The sequence below is a fragment of the Anolis carolinensis genome, chromosome 3, assembly GCF_035594765.1.
Source record: "Anolis carolinensis isolate JA03-04 chromosome 3, rAnoCar3.1.pri, whole genome shotgun sequence".
Lineage (NCBI taxonomy): Eukaryota > Metazoa > Chordata > Lepidosauria > Squamata > Dactyloidae > Anolis > Anolis carolinensis.
This window is the reverse complement of record NC_085843.1, coordinates 230,861,670-230,884,078: the sequence shown is the minus strand read 5'-3', so window position 1 is coordinate 230,884,078 and position 22,409 is coordinate 230,861,670. Positions and strand designations below refer to the sequence as shown.

Sequence of the window (22,409 nt, the reverse complement as noted above, 5' to 3'; positions counted from 1 at the left end):
TTACACTTAAAAATGTACCTGCTCCAACTTACACATACAAATTCAACTTAAGAACAAACCTACTGAACCTATCTTGTTCAAAACTTGGGGACTGCTTGTAAATAGTTTTAACAGGAACTGTACATTACACGTTATTAATGCTTTAACATCAAACACCCACGAACTGTTGTCTTAATCCAGAGGGTTTGGTATTTTTGCACACAGCTAGGGAAACATGTTTACTTATTTCAGTATATTTGTCTATAATGCATTTTTTACAGAAAGGGATGGAAGGAAAGAATTTGAGGACAAGGCAGATGGAAAATACTTGTGGGGGGGGGGTGCTCAGCTCAGGGTAGGGGGAAGACGATAGTTGGAGTTTTGAACAGCACTAATACTAGGGATATAGGCTTTCCCTTGAGTCCTATATACAATAACAATATGGATGATTAACAGCTTCCCTCTCTATCAAAGGTCAAAATTGCATATATGCAGAATCTATCCACGATCAAATAAATACTAATGAAACGTCCCGCAATAAATTGGTGAGTACTTTTGCAATCCACTTATACAGGGGGGAAAAAGAAGAACTTTAAATGCACGTTAACTATTTTAATTATAATTAAATCTATATTCTCTGGGAACATCTGGCACCCAGGACCAAAACTCTTCTGTAAATCCATGCCTAATTTCTGTCAGAAGATCAGAGGTACGTTTTGGCTGGCTTTTATGCAGCAAGATGATTTTGTTTCAGAGTTATGGCAACTGACGGCCCTTAAGCATAAAGGGAGTCAAGTGTTCAGGAAAAACCCCTCCCTCAGATGTGATGCATCTGCTGTATATCTTGGAACGCAGGCAGCTGTGAATGAATGCCTGCACACACAGTATTTCAAAATCAAGTCCTTCCCAACTGATTTCTACACTGAGGGTGTACTCCAAGCAAGACCAGGGAAAGGCCTCCCCTAAAATTGACTTACTTTGCACTCTAAGGGCCTTTCCAGACAGGCCCCATAGCCCAGGATCTGATCCCAGGTTTTCTGTTTATCCCAGATTATCTAGCAGTGGAGACTCACATAATCCAGTTTAAAGCAGAAAATCTGGAATCAGATCCTGGGATATAGGACCTGTCTGGAAGGGCCCTGAGGGACAATTCTGACAGATCCCTGGAATGAAATTGTAGTTACTAGCAAGCAAGCAGAGTTCCTCCCATCCCAACAGCAAGGTAGAATGTGGCCTGCCCTTCTGAATCTGGTAATTTGCAACACACACATACAATAGACTCTCAGGGCCCTTCCACACAGCCATATAACCCAGAATACCATGGCAGAAATTCCCACAATATCTGCTTTGAACTGGGTTATCTGAGTCCACACTGCCATATATTCCAGTTCAAAGCAGAAAATGTGGGATATGTTCAGCTGTGTGGAAGGGCCCCAGTTAACCAGCACCTAAGGCGATTGGAAGACACTGGATAAATGTAGTTTCTGGTTGGTTAAGAGTCACTATTAAAAAGAATTCTAAATAATACTATACGTAAAGGTAAAGGTTTTCCCCTGACGTTAAGTCCAATCATGTCTGACTCTGGGGATTGGTGCTCATCTCCATTACTAAGCCGAAGAGCCGACGTTGTCCGTAGACACCTCCAAGGTCATGTGGCCGGCATGACTGCATGGAGCGCCGTTATCTTCCCGCTGGAGCGGTACCTATTGATTTACTCACATTGGCATATTTTCGAACTGCTAGGTTGACAGGAGCTGGAGCTAACAGCAGCCGCTCATGCCGCTCCTGGGGTTTGAACTTGGGACCTTTCGGTCTCCAGCTCAGTGCTTTTACACACTCCGCCACCGGGGCTCAAATAATACTATACTACATAGTATAAGGTAAAGGCAAAAGTGTTCCCCTGACATTAAGTCTAGTCGTGTCTGACTCTAGGAGGTGGTGCTCATTTCCATTTCTAAGCTGAAGAGCCAGCGTTGTCCGTAGACACCTCCAAGGTCATTTAGCCGGCATGACTGCATGGAGCATCGTTACCTTCTTGTTACCTATTGATCTACTCACATTTGCATGTTTTCGAACTGCTAGGTTGGCAGAAACTGGAGCTAACAACAGGAGCTTACCCCGCCCCCCAGATACGAACTGCCAACCTTTCAGTCCATAAATTCAGCAGCTCAGCAGTTTAACCCACTGCACCACTGGGATTAAATGAAGATGAGCACCAACCTCCAGAGTCGGACACGACTAGACAATGTCAGGGGAAAACCTTTACCTTTACCTACCTAAGCAGTAATGTCTACCAATCCCAGGATTCCACAGGAGGTTTCTCTGACAGCTAAAGTGGAAGCTATAGTGTGGTAATTGACTGCAATGTGATTTCATACTCCTTGCCGTCAATTTTAAGGGAGATGTATAAACTTTATTTACACGTGTATTGTCGAATGCTTTCATGACAGGAATCACCAGAGTATTGTGTCATATCCAGGCTGTATGGTTGTGATCTAGCAGCATTTTCTCCTGACATTTCACCCACATCTGTGGCTGGCATCTTCAGAGGATTTATTTACACATCTCCCCTCAAATCGAACCCGTAGGTCTTGGTATGCTGCCTTCTCACCCACCTCTCATGAATATACATAGGTGTGAAAGGAGCCCCTGGTGGCGCAGTGGATTGCACCCTTGTGCTGGCAGGACGGATGACTTGAAGGTTGGGTTGCTGACCTGGGCAACGTCCTTGCAGACGACCAATTCTCTCACACCAGAAGTGTCTTGCAGTTTCTCAAGTCACTCCTGACACAAAAATATATGTGTGTGTGTGTAAAGCGTATGTATGAATCAGACCTTTCGGCTATATAATAAAATATGTACTGCCAGCCCATGTATGCAATCCAATGACAGCGGTGGCTTCTTCCCTTGCAGCCTTATGCAGCATGGACACGCAAAGCCTGACCTGAGCGTTCCCAGATGCCTTCCTTTTGATGCCGGAATGTAGCCCCCCAAGAATGAGAGGAGGGGCCCTTTTTGCTTCCCCAAGGGAACGAGGAGGGGACTTGTTACACAGATACTAAGGATGCAGCTTGACTCGTTCAGCAGATACTGACGATGTGGCAATATTGGAGCCATTCTGTCCAGAAGAGATAAAAGACCAGAGTTTTGTCTGATGAGACACCAGCCAGCGCATGATTTCCCCCTTGATCTGGGCTCGTTAAAAGGGTAATGTTCTGCTGACAGCTTGAAACTGCCTTTGGGCCTTTGAATCTTTCCCTCCTATTTGCCCCCACGGGGTAAATGCTTTTGTTTGACAGCTGGGGAAATTGTTTACCCCATTTAAAGAAAGGAAGAGAAAGAGAGCTAAAATTCCAAGACCTCGTGAAAAGGGAGAGGCCGCCCCAACCCCCGGAATGTGGATTATCTTCTATACACACCCCCTTTAATGCACCCAGACAGTGTGAGTTCAACCTTAAAAGTTAATGTGCCATTTTTAAAACGCCCCCACAAAGATGGGGGGAAATTGCATGTCTGTGCCTGGGAAATGCAGGAAAGCCCTGCATATTTGTTGCTTTGTGTTGTAGCTCTTGAGTTCCTGTGTCGCAGCTGTAAACCCGGCTGGATGTTTGTTCCCAATAGCATCCTGTGGTAATGAGTCCCACCATTGCAAGGACAGACAGTCATCTGCTGGAGCAAACATTTCCTTCACTGCAGCTTCCTTTCAGGACAGAAACTGCACAGCCTCCAGATTTTGATCTGGATGTTTTAGCATTATACTTAGGGCATCTTTGCACATCTCTACCTCTGTGTGTGTGTGTGTGTGTGTGTGTGTATGTGTGTATATGTGTATGTATATATATATATATATATATATATATAGTAATGAAATTTTGGCCTAGGACAAAACAACAAAACTACACATCCCAGAAACACTAAACTTGGCAGCACAACCCCTCATCCATGCCTCTACGTCCATACAACAAAAAGAAAAGAAAAATAAAGTCCTAATTAGAGGGAGAGGAATAATTGTTTTTATCCCATTGCCACCAGTTAGGCCTCACTTAGGCCTCTTCCACACTGCCTGTAAAATACAGATTATCTGATTTTAACTGGATTATATGGCAGTGTAGACTCAAGGCTCTTCCACACAGCTATATAACCCATTTATAATGGACTTAATGTCAGGGGAAAACCTTTACCCTTTACCTTAACTACCACCAATTCCTCAATACTTTATTTCCCATACCACCATACTTTGCCACAGCAACGCGTGGCCGGGCACAGCTAATATATGTGTGTGTGTGTGTGTGTGTGTGTGTGTGTGTGTGTGTGTGTATATATATATATATATATATTCCATTAGGAGCCAAGATGGTACAGTGGCTTAGACTATGGAGTTAAGAGTCCAACTCCCTACTCAAATCCCTATTCATAAGGCCAGTCATAAGGCCAAATAGGGGTTACAGCCAGTGCTGGATGGGATTACACCCCTGTAGACACAGGTTTGTAGTTTGGGTGTTCTCCTGCATTTCTTGCTGAGCCTGTAACCTCAGCTTTCGACAGTGGCCAGGGGAGCATTCGCACAATTAAAATTGAGGCACCAGCTGCGCCCATACCTTGGGAAGTCAAGTCAGACTTGGCCATGGTGGTCCACGTTCTTGTCACATCTCAAATAGACTACTGCAATGCGCTCTACGTTGGGTTGCCTTTGAAGCCTGTTCACAAGCTTCAAGTAATCCAATGGGCGGCAGCCAGGTTGCTTACCGGAATGACATACAGGGAGCACACAACTCCATGCTAGAACACTAAGATGTGACAAGAAGGTCCTGCTTTCTGTCCTGCCACCTTCACAGATGCGATTGGCGGGGACGAGAGATAGGACCTTCTCAGTGGTGGCGCCTCAGCTATGGAACTCCCTCCCCATTGAGATTAGATTGGGCCCCTCCCTCCTAGCATTTAGGAAACAACCTAAGACCTGGTTGTTCAAGAAGGCATTTGGTGAATTACAGGAGTATTGAAATACAGAAATAGTTAAGATAATTTCGGGATTGATGTAAGATTTAAATGTTTTATGTTGTGTTTGTGGTTGCCCTGGTGGCGAAGTGTGTTAAAGCACTGAGCTGCTGAACTTGCAGACCAAAAGGTCCCAGGTTCAAACCCCGGGAGCGGCGTAAGCAACCGCTGTTAGCTCTAGCTTCTGCCAACCTAACAGTTTGAAAACATGCCAATGTGAATAGATCAATAGGTACCGCTCTGGCGGGAAGGTAACGGCGCTCCATGCAGTCATGCCAGCCACATGACCTTGGAGGTGTCTATGGGCAACTCTGGCTCTTTGGCTTAGAAATAGAGATGTGCACCAACCCCCAGAGTCAGACATGACTGGACTTAACGTCAGGGGAAAACCTTTACCTTTACCTTGTGGTTGTTATTTATAGTTTTAATGGTTTTAATCTATTGTTAAATGTGGCTAATTTGATATGTGATGTTTTATATGTGTAAGGCATTTAATTTTGCCATGGATTGTGTTTGAATCCTCCCCCCCCCCCCCCCTCGGGTGAGAAAAAGGGAATATAAATACAAGAAAATAAATAAATAAATACTCAGCTATGCAAATCCATTGGGTGACACTGAGCAAGTCACACTCTCTCAGCCTCAGAGGATGTAAAAAACCTCTGGAACAAATCTTGATAAGGATACCCCATGAAAGGTTTGCCAGTTTACCAGCTGTTAGGATTTCTGTGAGTTGAAGGCCAAAAACATCTGGGGACCCCAGGTTGAGCACCACTGCCTTAGAGTTGTTATAAGTAAAAAATTGACCTGAAGGCACTCAACAATAGTACCTTAGTTAGTGAAACTGATATATTCCTCAAGATTACGTCTTTAACTGAACACTTGTATCAGGGGAAGAAATAAGATAGAAAGAATATATTCTCTCACCAAAAAGGAAGAGTTGTTTAATGTGTTTCAGCAAACCTTTGTCAAAACTAACAATATGCACATGTGAAATGAAACAGCCAGGTGAAGTAAGCCTTGCAGAAGTAATCTTCTCACAAGATGAATTAAGTACTGTTTTTTTTTTTCTTTCACGAACCTCCAGTTTGATTTATGGGTGTAGCCGGTATGGCAAGCTGGTCTGCCTTCCTCCCTGTATTTCAGTTCATGCATGGCCAGTAAAGAATTCTGAAGGCAGCTGCTGTTTATCTTGCCTGTTGTGGGTAGGCAGACACATACAACTACAGAATGATTGTCTAGAGCAGAATCCATTCCTTTTCAGCTCAAGCGTTATTGTGTTAATTCCTGCTGACAAATAGCTGTAACCCAATACCAATTTTGTGTTTCTCTAGCCTCCGTCATCCTCCTCCAACTGCTTATGTTGACTAAAACAGAAACAGAAACTTCCACCTCGTCAGAGGACAAGGAGAAAAAAAAAAGGTTGGACAGGAGTGGAAAGGATTTGTAAACAACCTTTGTCAGAAGGTATGTCATTATTTGGTCTTTACAGAATATGTAGTTCCATAAGAATCTAAGTATAATCATGGGCTGCCCAAAGTGTCACAGCAGCCAGACTCCTTGCAGAAATGATTAACGACTGTTGATCTCGATCTCCACTGCAGAATATAGTAAAGAAGTTGATGGAGGTTCGTGTTCTTTCAGATGCAGATTCCTGATCCTTGGACACCTTGCTTTCTTTGCTTGTGGTAGATATGCATTGTAAGCATGCAGGCGTGAATGAGATAGAAATGCTGGGCTTGTTTATATATTACTGAGGATGTGTGTGGTTGAAACAGTGAATCAGCTCTGGGTCTTAATTCTAACTTTAATCCTTGGATAGCTCCTTTACATCTTATTTTGAAACCCAGATGGGGTTCACTATCCCTATGACATGAAATCCATCATCCAGCAATACAGGCAATGGTGTCACAATATAGAGTGTTTCAAAAAGATGGGCCCAATTTGAAATCATTATATCTCTACAACCACAAACTGTACATGAATAAAAACTCTCACCACTTGAAAAGGTGGGGCTTAGAGTTTCAAATGATTATTATTAGATGCCTCTCGCAGCACACAAACAGCCCCTAATCCTAGTCATTCACAAGATGGCTATCCTGCAATATAAGGCCTAATGAGATATTCACCATTGGTGGAGGAGGGGTTAGATTTGTGCCTGGCTCAAAATGGTTAGTAAAACCTGATGACTTGATAATTCATTAAACTGTTAGTAACTTTTTGTGTAATTGTAACATGTTGCCATCATAAAATACACTGTTTTGAAACTGGATCTCTCATTTTGAAACACCTTGTATGGTATGTAATTTTCTCCATTCATCCTAGGGTGTTGAATGTTAATAATTAGTAAAATGGGAACCTAACATGTTAAAATCTTACCTTACACAATATTCATTTAAATTGATTCATTTTCTTTTTAAAACATGAATTTCCACTAACATTTCAGTCTAAGGTAGGGATATTTGGGTGCATTCTTTTTTTAACTTACTTCTTGCCTTCATACTTTCAGGCAAATGCCTGTGTAGGGCAAGAGCTTGAAGATACTTTAGCACTAATCTAATCTAGCCCTCTACACTATGATGAAATGACATTGCAGGATGCAACTAGAGCATACCTGAGAAAGTGTCATTTCTCTCAGCCTTGATTAAATGTCTCTAAGAAAGAGGAGCTGTAGAAAGAGGCAAGCAAAAAATTCATCATCATCATCATCACTATTATTAGAAATTGCCTGCTTTGAAATTGCAAACTAAAAAGTGTAATATTTGAAATCCCTGTTTAGATTTTCCTTCAACTGAAAACAAGTGAATGCTGAAATTTAAGGAAAACCTTAACATGGATACTACAACAACAACAACAACAACAACAATACAATACACTTTATTTATATTACGCCCCTCTCCCTTATGGAATTCAGATCAGATTATAGCATTTTACGTACATAGGCAAACATTCAAAGCCTTTACAGTCATATACAATGAAGACATACAAACACAAACAAAGGCTTCTCCTTTCATTTCTGGCTTCTGGAGGCGGTGCTCATCTCTGGCTCTGGGGAGGTGCTTTTCTCCACTTCCAAGCCAAGGAGCCTGCACTGTCACCTCCTGGTTATGTGGCCGGCAAGATTGCTTGGAGCAGCTCTTTGCCTTTTCCCGCTGAAGTGGTACCTATTTATCTATACACATTTGCATGTTTTTGAGCTGCTAGCTTGGCAGGATCGGGAGCTGACAGATGAGAGCTCACCTCATCTCGTGGATTCGAACTGCCAACCTTTAGGTCAGCAGTTCAGCAGCACAAGGGTTTAACCCATTGCGCCACTGCGAAAATATTACACTTTTTAGTTTGCAATTTCCAATCAGGCAATTTCTAAATATGATGAGCTCTGGTGTGGGCTGGTCCATGAGGTCACGAAGAGTTGGAGGCAACTGAACGAATAAACAACAACAAATAATAATTTTAAATCTGTTAGTCTTTAAGGTGGTAGAGGAATTTGTTATTTCAACCATTGTGATTGGGAAATGGGAAATACACGCTACATAGAAATGGGAAATACAATGGCATGAACCATCATAATTTTAACATTCAATTATATATCTTGCTTGAGTACAGGTTAACTGAGTTCTGGGGAAGGCACCCAGGGCACATTCAAGGCACCTCATTATTGAGGTGCCAGTCCCTTGTAACCAGAAGCCATATCTGGAGTTTCATGGTTTATTCTGGTTTGAGTCAATTCCTGGAAATAGTAGCCTGGATTCATAGTAAGGAGAGAGAATGAGCTACGCAGATAGCCTAACTCACAACACTGTATTCTGAACATTGCAATATTTTGCAGCCGCCCAGTAAATTAACTTTCTTATTCTTACAGCAATTTTGCACGCTGAAGCTTATTGGTTGGACAGTTTGCTGGAGCTCCATTTTAAAATGAATGCAATCTTTCTTCAATTTTCTTAAATTAATGATATTAGTTTGAGGACCTCTGGTGGCTGCTTTGGAACTTGCAAACTCCCTTTGCTGAGAGCAAGCAGGTTTCGTTCTTATTTTGGTCTGTGGCACTGAGGTCTGCTTTGCATATCATCCAGCTGCATTCACTTAAACTGTTATAATACAGTGGGATAGAGTTCTGAAATGAACTGCAGACTTCTGCTTGATCTCTGAACACTTCTAATCTGTGCTGCATTTTTCACATTGTCTTGTCTACACATTGCAATAATACAATAGGAATATGACAAATATTAAAAGAAAGGTGCCCTTCTTTCATTGGATTGGATTAGTTGTCTGTGTCTGCGAGACCCCTTTGAATGGAGCATCTCTCTGCCTGTCTGCCTGTCTTGCAGCGTATATAATTGAGATCAGGGCTGTAGCCAAGGGGGGGTAAGTTCAACCCCCCCCCCGAAAATTTTCAGGTTTTAAAAAAAACCTTGTTTACTCATGAATTTTAACTGATTAATGAAATCCCCATGAGTGTCCAGTGAAGTTTATCTGTCTTGAGTGTCCACTGAAGTTTATCAATGGAGCCTGATTTCTAAATTATTTTGTGTTATGGAACTACTCTTCGTGATTCGCTAAAAAAAAGTTTCAAACCCCTTCCAAAAAATTTTTCTGGCTATGGTCCTGATTGAGATACAAACGGGGGCTATATTTTTCCCAGGTTTGACCTCTCCACAGTTTACTTCTTGGAATCCTGAGAACTTAATTTTTTATAAGATATTCAAAATGTCATCTAAGGCAGGGCTTCTTAAACCTTTCCCGCTCACATCCCTTTTTCACCTGGGAAATGTTTATGTGACCCCACGCATATCTATCTATGCACATAATAAAAGTGAAAGTATGTATGCGTGTATGTGGCTGGGGTGTCCACTTCCATAGACCGGCTCCTGCTTCCACAAACAGCTTTAACCCACAGTGCTGAGGAGCCACCAAAAACACTCCCTCCAATGACATTACACGTCAGAGCGCCATGAACATGTAGCCCAAACCCTGCCAATGTCCCCCCCCCCCCAAACACTACGGCCCACCATCCAAGGAATGCTTTCATTTGGGGACGATTTCATTCTAGATTTTATATCTTTCCTTCACCACAAACATCCCAGGGCTTCTTACTCTCTCAATTGGTGTGGAATTTGCATGATCCTGCCCACCGCCTCTCCCTTAACCCTTCCCTACTCTTTTCAACTTTGTTTGCATAACAAATAGAGCAGAACTGAGCAGCAACTAAACATACTGGAGGAGTTTGGGGAATTGACTCCACATGATGGAAGTTGTAGTTCACCCTGCAACAAGTCAGAGCATTGTGACCCTCACTGACAATTGACCTGGACCACATTTGGCACACAGAACTTTCATGACCAAAGAAAAATACTGGAGAGGTTTGGGGGGAATTTATCTTGATTTATAGCCATTGTAGGTACTGGGATTTATGTGTGGGAAAGAGCTATGAATATTCTGGGTTTTTTTTTTAACTGAAGAAAGTTACCTCCAAATTAGCATTAATAACTTAATCTTTTTAATTTCAGAGTATGATCATGAAACAAATTTATTTCTAATTGGTCTGCATACTTTTGGTATGTGTTTATTCCACAAAGAACAGGAAACAATGGCTATTGAGATTTATTCCCATTGTCGTCGTCTCACTCGTTTAGTCGTTTTCAACTTTTTGTGACCTCATGGACCAGTCCGCGCCAGAGCTCCCTGTCGGCTGTCACCATCCCCAGTTCCTTCAAGGTCAAGCCACTCACTTCAAGGATACCGTCCATCCATCTCGCCCTTGGTCGTCCTCTCTTCCTTTTTCCTTCCATTTTCCCCAGCATCGTGATCTTTTCCAAGCTTTCCTGTCTTCTCATGACGTGGCCAAAATACTTCAACTTTGCCTCTAATATCCTTCCCTCCAGTGAGCACCCGGCATTATTTCCTGGAGGATGGACTGGTTGGATCTTCTTGCGGTCCAAGGCACTCTCAGGATTTTCCTTCAGCACCAAAGTTCAAAAGCGTCTATCTTCCTTTGCTCAGCCTTCCTTATGGTCCAGCTCTCTCAGCCATAGGTTACTATGGGGAATACCATGCTTTCACTATGCGGACCTTTGTTGCCAGTGTGATGTCTCTACTTTTCAGTATTTTATCGAGGTTGGCCATTGCTCTCCTCCCAAGAAGTAAACGTCTTCTGATTTCCTGGCTGCAGTGATCTTCGCACCTAGGAATATAAAGTCAAAGTCAAATACACCATCAAAGCTATCTTCTATATTTTTATCCCTACTATACAGACAGGGCCGGCCCAACACGGAGGCCACGTGAGGCTGCCGCCTCGGGCGCAGGCCCGGGGGGGCGCCGTCAGGCGCCCTGGCCCCGCCTCCCACGCTGCGTGAGAGGCGGGGTCAGGGTGAGCTGCACGGGAGGCACCCGCGCAGCTCAGCCTTGCCGGCCTAGCCTTTTCCAGGGGGCCAGACTGCAGCAAAGGCCCTTACAGGCCGCAATCGCGGCCTGCAAGGACCTTTGCTGCAGTCTGGCCCCCTGGAAAAGGCCAGAGCGTGCTGGAAGGGAGGCAAGGCCCCGTCTGGGCGGAGCCTCGCCTCCCGGCCTGAGCGCCCTGGCCCCGCCTCTCACGCAGCGTGAGAGGCAGGGCCAGGATGAGCTATGTGGGGGGCGGGGCCAGGGTTGGCCCTGCCTCCCGCGCAGCTCAGCTTGCCAGTCTGGCCTTTTCCAGGGGGCCAGACTGCAGCAAAGGCCCTTGCAGGCCGCAATCGTGGCCTGCAAGGACCTTTGCTGCAGTCTGGCCCCCTGGAAAAGGCCAGACTGGCAAGCTGAGCTGCGCGGGAGGCGGGGCCAACCCTGGCCCCGCCCCCCACGCCCTGGCCCCGCCTCTCACGCTGCGTGAGAGGCGAGGCCAGGGCGCGGGAGGCGGGGCCCGCCGGCGGGGCGCAGGAGGCGGGGGGGCGCAATTTCTCCTCCCCGCTTTATATAAAAAAATATGTCCGGCCGGCCCTGTATACAGATCTTCTGTATATTCCTGCCACCTTTTCTTGATTTCTTCAGCTTCTGTTAGGTCCTTGCCATCTTTGTTTTTGATCATGCCCATTTTCGGCTGAAATTTGCCTCTGATGTTTCTGATTTTCTGGAAGAGGTCTCATCATAGCTAGTGACAATATTTAGTTACCTCCTTAGCTTCTGAGATTACCCTAGGAGCTGCCCGTACACATCAAAATGTATTCTTGCAACCGTAAAGTCTTACACATTAATACTGTGTTCATGGTGCTGACTGATGGATCCATGGTCATTTGCTCCCTTACCAAATGAATTGTTATTTTATAGTCCAGAATGTTTCATAGACGAGAGAAAGCCTATAAATAAGGAATCAGTCTTTACAAATGATTTTTCAGGTTTCTGAATTAAAAGTCTTTCAGAACTTGGGGAAAGGACACACTGTTCCAGATGTGCAGAGAGAGGGGAACTATGTATGAGAGAATAAAGGACATGGTACAACCTGAACATTTCACTTTTTGGGCTACGACTCCCTTCACCAGCATGATCATGGTGATTGGAAGATTCTGTGGGAAATCATCCAAAACATAACATTTCTAAATTCTGCCAGTTTAGAAAAGATAAGGATTCTTCTTCTTGTTCACTCTGGGAATTCTTTTTCCAAAAGTGTGTGGAATCTCAGAAACCAATTGTACAATTTGTTGTTTTAGAAACCCATTTCTCTTTGTGAGAATCTAGGGGATTTGTTTATTATCCAGACCTAATTTTGAGAAAAAGAGATGCCCTAGACTTCCTAAATATCTTCTGATCTGAAACCTCTGAATCCTGACATTTGAGGATTTTATTGTTGTTACTCAGTGGTGACAGAAATACTCCCTGAATCAATGTGGGGTCCCTTTTATGTATTCTTCTTTCTAAATTTAATCTTGAATTGATCCTTGAAAAACAGTTGCTAGAAGATCATCTAAACGAGACTCGCCATACATTCAATATTGTCCTTATACAACCATGGCTGCTATCCTATACCAAGTAATTAAATGAGCCCCATTGACCTTTAATGGTACTAACTTCCATGTAGGCACATATAGGATTACACTGTCAGGTCTTAATCCTCATGAATGGCTCTCCCTATTAGTTCAATAAATAATAGATTTGTAGATAAATCCCATTGATTCAGTGACTCTACTATAGCTGGAATGAACAATATGATCCCGAGCATAGTCCTCGATGATTGCAGAATAATGTGATGGTGCAGTTAGGAGATCAGATCTCTTTCAAAAAGTCTGGGGTTGCTTCATGTTGTGTGACTTTAGGTGGATTGGGATCTTCTTATCACACATTATGCCTGTCGTTTCTCTCCACGTTGCTCTCCACTTCATCCATGTGGCATTTACACGCCCATAAGAATCCTACAGTACATCCCTGGCGGAGGTGATATTTGAGCCAAAGTATTTAAAGCTGGTCCCTTTGTTGAGGTCAGTGCCATTGACCTCAATCCATCTTTCAATCCATCATTTAAATACAAAAAGGGCTTCAGATTATGACTAACCTCTGCCTGTTTCCAAAAATGGACACTTCCATTTGGAGAGGGTGACTCTGTTCTTGATAGGTCCTAATCAAGATATTTAAAAGCTAAAGCTGAAGTCTCAGACCTGGAATATGGAACATATGAACCTTTATCGAACAAGCAGAATAACCTCCCTTGAAATTTTATGGGGCCATAGCTCAGTGACACAGGACATACTTTGCTTATTGACGGTCCCAGTTTCATCTCCAGGAAGATCTGGCAAATCCCCCATCAGAAATCTTGGAGAGCTACTACTGTAAGTGTAGATAATACTATGCTAGCTGGATCAGCAATTTAACTTGGGATATGAACCAATGAGCAGCCATAGCCAGACCACACATATCTAAGATCCAGGGGGAAATTTCAAGGTCACCAAGTTCAGTGTTCAAATTGGTTGAGGATCCAGAACCCCTCCCCTATCTTAGAGCAACAAAACAGTGATGATGCATTTCTTTGCAACATTTCCCACCCACCTTCCATTTCCACCTCCTCCCGTGCACATTCCAGCATCTCAACCCTTTTATGCAACGTCAGCAACAGCCACGGGGCTCAAGGAGAGGCCATTGTTCAATCAAGATGATTCAGCCCAAATCAAAAGCATCAACTGGGTAAACTCATTATTGCACAAACAATTTGTGCCTCCAAACTAGGTCAAGTAACCCTTCAGAGAGAGGGGGGAGCATGCGCCTGAGCCATGCTGGCGGCAGAAGAATCACGGCAGCTGCGTTCTCCATTTATATATGGTTGTGGGTATAATATAGATCTCTGTGCATATGTATAGCTGTTTACAGCTGCTGGGCCTTCTGCTCATTAGGGGCAACTGTTTGGGAGCCAGGGGGAATGGTATAGATGAACGCAGGGGAGTTCAGTGGCGCACTCAGAGACAAAAGCCCCGTCGACAACTGCAGCTCCCTCTCCCCTCCTTCCACCCGCAGCAGCTGTGGTACTGTTGATTGCCCTTGATTCAGCAACTTTTGAAAGCCTCCAAATCATGCCACCCAATGACCCCATTGTGGTAATTTTCCTCATAGTTGTTAACCCACACTGCTAAGGGTCTTTATTTTAAGGTCTGGGTTTCCCTATTCTGCTTTCCCTAATGAGATACCATCATGGCTGCAATCACAAAACCCTGTGGCAGGGAAATACTAGTATTTCTGGCAGGGTTGTTTCATTACCTCCATTTTGCATTGTTTATACATTTTGATGACACAGATTCTGTGTTTCTTTTAGGGACAATCATAGTCAATGAGTTTACTGGGACTTTCTCAGACACCTAGGTTCTTATCCCTACAGTGCAAACAGAAGCACCTTTGGGTTCCTATGGTTTTCACTGGAGCCAAACTGGAAGATGGACCCACACAAAAGGAAAAACAATCAGAATTGATTTGGGTTGCAAAATTGCTCACAGGCCTGCAAAACTGAGGACCATAAAACTTTTTTTAAAAATGCAGTGGTTTTTTGTTTTTGGTTTTTTTGTTTTGTTTTGTTTTGTTTTTTACGAATTGGGCATTCTAAATCCAATGACTTCAGATTTGCTCCCTCACATATGGTTTTTGCCCCCAGAATTATTTTTACTGTTTTTATTTTGTAATATATCACTGAGTAAGAGTTCTTTGGGGCGTAAAGGGTAAACAGTAAAAAAGTGGTTCTTTCAAAGTATGTTATTTTGCTTTTATGAAAAACAAAAATCTGTTCAAAAGCACTAAAGGAAATTGCATTGAAACATCACTGTCTACACCTAATCAAAACTGAGTAACAACTGAATTGAAAGAAATACTGAATTTTTGAAACAACTGTGTGGGTGATAACATTTTTATTATGTTTTTCAAACTCAGCACCCCAAAATACATACAAACAGCTACAATATTGGAAAAAACATTATCACAGGTTTGTTATCACTGGAGTAAAATGTTGCTTGCTTATGCTGAAATTAAAGAAATGTATAGTTGTTTCTGAAATGCTACTGTAATTGCAAATAATAATAATAATAATAATAATAATAATAATAATAATAATAATAATAATAATCAAAGATTTCTTTAGCTTTCCAGTCACAGTTGAAAACATGTACAAGCCTTTGAGCCATGATTAGTATCTTAACCATGATACCTGAGGACTTAGTGACAGATTTAGGCTAGTCCTTAAAGGACTTAGATGGTATACAACTTGTTTTTATCTGCAGCTTTGCTGTTTGTTGGATTTTAAATTGGCATGGTTCATATTAGTATGCTGTTTTATGTAAATGTATGTTGTTTTTATGTAAACGTATGTTGTTTATGCAAATGTATACTGTTTTATCATGGCACTGTAGCGTACTTTTTGTGAGCTGCCCCGAGTCCCTTTGGGGAAATGGTGGCAGGGTAGAAATAAAGTTTTTTATTTTTTAAATTATTGTTTTATTTATTAATGGTGGCTTGGGGTTGTTAAATAGAAAGTTGTCTTCCACTTTCTTTGATACAAGTTGAGTATTCCTCTTTTGGAATTACAAAATCTAAAATTCTCCAAAATCCAAAGCTGTCCCCGTGAGTGGCCGAGATAGTGACACCTTTGCTTTCTGGTGGTTCAGTGTACACAAACTTTGCCTCATAGACAAAGTTATTAAAACAGTGTATATTACATTATCCCAAAGTGTATAAGGTCTATATGAAATATAAATGAAACTCATGTTTTGACTATGGTCCCATCTCCAAGGTCTTCCATTATCAATATGCAAGAATTCCAAGAACCAAAAAAAGTAAAAAATACAGAACACTTCTGGTACTAAGCATTTCAAATAAGGAATTCTGAACCTGTACCGCAAAATGCAACTGCATTTGAATGTGTTTGCACAACAGGATTACACTTCCATTCACTGATTGCATAGTAACAAACAACCTCTTCATTAGCAGAAGGAGCAGTTTTTTCCTCTCTGATCACACCAAAATTGTGTTCCTCCTTGTTTCCTTCCTCAGCAACTTTGGAAGTAATCTATCTGGCTTGAGGGGTGTATCTAGATTTTCTTGCTTCTGTTTAGTGAGGTCTAAGCTTTGGGAATGGCCTCACCAGCCCATGGGGTATCTATCAAGTACTGGCCATGCCTAGAAAATGTGCTTTGAAGAATACCTGGGGCTTTGACCTTCATTATATTTCTGTTTCAAACACCCAGCAGGGTTGATTTGTAACAGAGAGATCAGAACATCTTGCCAGGCTTTACCCAGCAAATGAAATTGCAACTTGGAACAGACATCAATAAAATGGATGATAAAAAACATTAGCCCCTGCCACTCTCCTTCAAGTAGGCATCAAGGGCAATTAGCATCACAAATGAGTCACTTGACTGTGCCAGGTAAGTTGTGTTGTGTGTGTTGTGGAGACACGTGACTTTTGGACATACCTTTGTAAATGGTCGGGTGCCATTGCAGTGTCCTTCGACGCTGGCACCAGCTTGTGCAGTTTATGATTCAAAACTTGGAAACAGTGACCTTGAACATACCTGCATTGCCTGCGTTTTCTCCAATGTGATATGAGGAGAGCAAAGAGATGGATGTAAACAAGGGCATGTCCTCCTCTTTGAGATATGGCAGAAATAAATGCTGATATCCTAATCTGATCTTTCCATCATGCTCCTAATGTAGAACTATCTTAGGAGGCAGGGCCGGCCGGACATATTATTTTATATAAAGCGGGGAGGGGAAATTGCACCCCCCCGCCTCCTGCGCCCCGCCGGCGGGCCCCGCCTCCCGCGCCCTGGCCCCGCCTCTCACGCAGCGTGAGAGGCGGGGCCAGGGTGAGCTGCGTGGGAGGCGGGGCCAGGGTTGGCCCCGCCTCCCACGCAGGTCGCCCTGGCCCCGCCTCTCACGCTGCGTGAGAGGCGGGGCCAGGGCGTGGGGGGCGGGGCCAGGGTTGGCCCCGCCTCCCGCGCAGCTCAGCTTGCCAGTCTGGCCTTTTCCAGGGGGCCAGATGGCAGCAAAGGTCCTTGCAGGCCACGATCGCGGCCTGCAAGGACCTTTGCTGCAGTCTGGCCCCCTGGAAAAGGCCAGACTGGCAAGCTGAGCTGCACGGTATGCGGGGCCAACCCTGGCCCCGCCCCCACGCAGCTCATCCTGGCCCCGCCTCTCACGCAGCGTGAGAGGCGAGGCCAGGGCGCTCAGGCCGGGAGGCGAGGCTCCGCCCAGACGGGGCCTTGCCTCCCTTCCAGCGCGCTCTGGCCTTTTCCAGGGGGCCAGACTGCAGCAAAGGCCCTTGCAGGCCGCGATTGCGGCCTGCAAGGGCCTTTGCTGCAGTCTGGCCCCCTGGAAAAGGCCAGGCCGGCGAGGCTGAGCTGCGAGGAAGGCGGGGCCAACCCTGGCCGCGCCTCCCTCGCAGCTCATCCTGGCCCCGCCTCTCACGCAACGTGAGAGGCGGGGCCAGGGCGCGCAGGCCGGGAGGCGAGGCTCCGCCGAGACGGGGCCTTGCCTCCCTTCCAGCGCGCTCTGGCCTTTTCCAGGGGGCCAGACTGCAGCAAAGGTCCTTGCAGGCCGCGATTGCGGCCTGCAAGGACCTTTGCTGCAGTCTGGCCCCCTGGAAAAGGCCAGGCCGGCGAGGCTGAGCTGCGCGGGAGCCTCCCATGCAGCTCACCCTGACCCCGCCTCTCACGCAGCGTGGGAGGCGGGGCCAGGGTGCCTGACAGCGCCCCCCCGGGCCTGCGCCCGAGGCGGCAGCCTCACGTGGCCTCCGTGTTGGGCCGGCCCTGTTAGGAGGGTTACTGTGTTTCTGTTATAAGGTATCTAACTAGAAGGAAAATTTATTTAATCTTACACTTTTTACACATTCTGAATTGTTATGTTAATTTGATGTCAAATAATTTCCAGTTGTTCCCTAAGTGCCTTAATTTCTTATGAACAAAGTCTATCTACTTTTGAACCCCCCCATGTTTTTTATATCTGATTAGTGATATTTTGCAGTTTCAAAGGCTGATATACAATGACATTGAACTACGTATGTTTGTATCTGAATATTCTGATGAAATAGATTTCAGTCTAGGAAAGCTTATGCTACCAACTTCTTTGGATCGCTTTAGACATCTGTAATATATTAGTAAATTATTAAGTGCATAGTCCATGACCTTCGACATAAGAACTCACAAGGTAGCTAACGGTGAGATGTAAGCAATATTGCTAATCTGTAAAACCAATAAGCTTCCTCTCCCAGAATCAGCTATATATACATGAACAGCTAATAGATATTTCTAGTGTTCAAGGAGACTTTAAAAAAAAAGATACAGCCTCAAAAATGTTTCTTATATAGCATTCAAGGCCACTTCCTCATGAAAGAGATGTTTGTTATTCTTGGGCAGTCTCTTGGCCACTGTCAAGGAGCCAAAAAGAGAGAGCAAAACACAAAGGACAAGCTGATTTGTGGAAGATCAAATGCTCTAAACAATTTGTCGATATGATAGTGAATTTGGTTGGTGATTAACGAGCAACACTGTATCTTTCCATTGTTGCATTGCATCTAGCTTGTTCTTGAAGCATCTCTTTTCATTAAGGGGGGGCACCTATTAATGGCTCCAGTATTGTTGCAGCTGCAGCATTATTTTTGGTGAGATAGTATCCTTCTACAGCAGTCCCGGAATTGCTGCAGTCTTGCATAGAGAGTGAATGTGATCCTCCTAGTGTGACAAACAAGCAAAATGGTGGGAGGTTCATACAAAATTGTGTAGTTGCAAGATAGGTAACAATCTTGTCAGGGAGAAAACAAGAAGAGCTAGCAAGGATGCAAGGAAGACTCACTGCAGGATCAAGAACCAACAAAGCAGCAGCATTACGAGATGATGGTGAGTGTGTTAAAAGTGTTTGTTTCAAATCTAGTAACATGCTACATGCCAATATACAGTCTGACTTACAACCCGACTGTGAAATAGGCTTCCCCAAAACTATTTTACCAAGTCAGTATTAAATAGGGCCGCCGTGGCATAATGGGTTAAACTCTTGTGCCGGCTGAACTGCTGATTTGAAGGTTGGCAGTTCGAATCCACAAGATGGGGTGAACTCCCATCTGTCAGCCCTAGCTTCCCATACAGGGACATGAGAGAAGCCTCCCACAGAATGCTAACACATCTGGGCGCCCCCGGGCAACATATCTGTAGACGACCGATTCTCGCACACCAGAAACAACTTGTAGAATGTTCACTTCTGACACGATAAAAAAGTATTAAACAGGAAAGCTACATTGAAAGGGACTACAGCTCAATGGTTAATTTAATTCTGCCCTCTGCAGAAAGCTCTAAATCAAATAATTCTCAGTTAAAAGAACCGGGTTATGGGTGATGGGAAAGATCCTTCTCTGTCTGACATCAAGACAAGCATTACAAGGTTGGGTCTACAAGGGTGAGGAACATATGACCCTCCAGCTGTTGTGTTTCGTGTCTCACAATCTATTGGGAATGTTGGCCAGGACTAATGGGCATTAGAATCCATAGTATACATTCCATATTTCTGCTAAACTGACAAATCATTCCAATATAAAACAACTTCCTGTATTATTACCATGCTTCTGTAAATGATCTGGTGGTTTACAATCAGGAAAGCAGAATTCAGACTCCATAATGAATAGGAGTAAACCTTGGGAAAAGTTTCCCAAGGACAGGACTGGAAGAAACATTTTGGGATTTGTGCCATTAACTATGTATTTGGAATCTTAACCTGATGCTTAAGTAGTTGCCACCAGAAGCCAGGAATTTGAGATGAGATAGTGCGTGGGAAGCATGGAGGCCAGTTTTGCTTTGGCGATAAGGCATCTGGGGTTGGAAAGGCACCACTCACTGAGAGGTGGGTGACTCTTTTTCCATCTCGTACGTTGAGGAGGCGGCAGCTCCCTGCTTTAAGAATTTCAGTTTGTGCCATGAAACTCATCTTGGAAGTATTTCTGGTTTAAGCTTGTTCTGTGCCTTTCTATTTCATGGCTAACTGCTAGGTGGAGCAATCAAACTGATGGTGGATGACATTGGATATGGAAATCAGAATAATATACAAAAAGTTAATCAAGTAAACCTTTCCCTCCCAGCTGCATTTCTATGCTAGAAGAAACATTCAGCTGTCCAATATTTGCCTGTCATGCAACACAATGGCAGATGACCGAACAAGAAAACCTTCAAGATATTAGTTGTGATTGAAAGGTGGCAGTGAATTAGAAACCACACCCTGGGTGCATTTATATTGTACAATTAATACAGTTTGACACTACTTTAACTGCAATGGTTCAGGGCTATGGAGTCATGGGGGTTTTACAAGGTTTTTCGCCTTCTCAACCAAAGAGTGCTGATGCCTCACCAAACTACAAATCTCAGCCTTCCATGACATTGAGCCATGACAGTTTAAAGTGGGGTACAACTGCAATAATTCTACAGTGTAGATACATGTCCTGTTTTGTCTACCAGTGAGTACTTTGCATTTGTGTAGTCATGAATGAAAGTAAACACTGCAGAAATAAATGAACATACCAGTACCTCTGAACTGGGAAATGAAGCCAGGGAGAGGCGAGTGCTGGTACTTGCCTGCTGGATATGATGCAGTTCTCTTTTAGAAGAACTCCTTCACTTGTCCCTGTGGAGTCCACGACATACGAGTGTGGAGAAGACCACAGACCACTTACTACAATGCAGCCTGAGCCCTATCATATGCACAATGGAGGACCTTCTCACCGTGACACCAGAGGCACTCCAAGTGGCCAGCTTCTGGTAAAAGCAAATGTAATATAATGTCAAGTTTTTAAGTTTGTGTGTGTGTGTGTGTTTTTTTTTTTTTAATTATAACTGTACCCTCAATTCACATCTGACACAATAAATAAATACTTGTCCCTGTGCCCAGCCACTACCTCCTCCATCCCTGAGGCACAACTGAAGTGCTGCTTGTCCCAGCTGTTTGGAAAGGAGATTGAACAAAGGGACGTTGGGCTCTACAAAAGTTGCATTCTTCCTTGCTAAGCTTGCAGATCCCCCCACCCCGCCCCACCCCACCCCAAAAAAGCTAACTGTGATTTCTAGGTGGACAGCTGGAAACTTGGGTTGGTACTGTCCCATAGCTTTAGTTTTAAAGGGTTTAGAGACTTAGACTATACTTTTGCCTGTAGTGATTTTACTTGAAAACAGATCAAACTGGCTTTATCACCTCCTTCCTCTCCCTGCTTTATGAAGGACTTGGGTCTCTTCCCCTCATCTGCTTTCAGCTTAATCCCCCTTCAATCTTGCAGCACTTTATGTTATCACTCAGCTGTCTCCTGTTTCACAGATGGTGGGTGTGACTCTTGGATATTTACAGTTGGAATAAAAATAAAACAGCTGCCTGGGAGCTAGACAGCTTTGGCCATGTTTGCCCAGCTGTGTAGATGCTCAATCTGCTGGACATAACTTACATTCCCTCTGTGGTCTGCACCTGTTTGAAAGCAGCAGCAGAGGGCAAGAATGGGGGGAATATATGTAAGTCCTGCCCCTCTTCTTCCTTTACACTCCTGTTGCTCAGTCTACAAAACTGGAAAGAAGTTGCAAAAAGCAGGCAGGTGGGCATTGTGACTGTTACTGTAGCATCAGCTAGTAAGTTGACATTTGAACCAATACCTACAGACAAATGTCTCTGGCTCTTTGATTTCACCTTCATTGGTCCATTAGATTCAAAGTTCTCTGCCTAACAGAGGGGTGTTTAGTCTCAATCAGGATAGAGATAGCCTGGACCTCAATGGAAGTTGCTGGGGCTAAAGGGTTTGAAGATTTCATTACCTGTATTTTACTGACTTGTTTCCTGGTCTCAAATTTTGCTTGCATTGATATCCTTCCAGACCTTCTGAACTGACAAAAGAAGTAAACTCTGTGACAAAATAGAAGCCTATCACTCTAGTATCATCACTGTTCTCCTGCATTTTGCCTGATGAAGCCAGTAAACTTTCTAAA

The 22,409-nt window shown here is 43.8% G+C and overlaps 1 long non-coding RNA gene across 1 annotated transcript; it reads left to right on the top strand.

The window, feature by feature from the left end:
• The first annotated feature begins 18,283 nt into the window (after nucleotides 1-18,283).
• On the top strand, nucleotides 18,284-21,267 carry LOC134297783 (uncharacterized). The gene is made up of 2 exons (XR_010004654.1): nucleotides 18,284-19,301; nucleotides 21,050-21,267. It is a non-coding gene; the product is annotated as an uncharacterized LOC134297783 (long non-coding RNA).
• The last annotated feature ends 1,142 nt before the right edge of the window (nucleotides 21,268-22,409 follow it).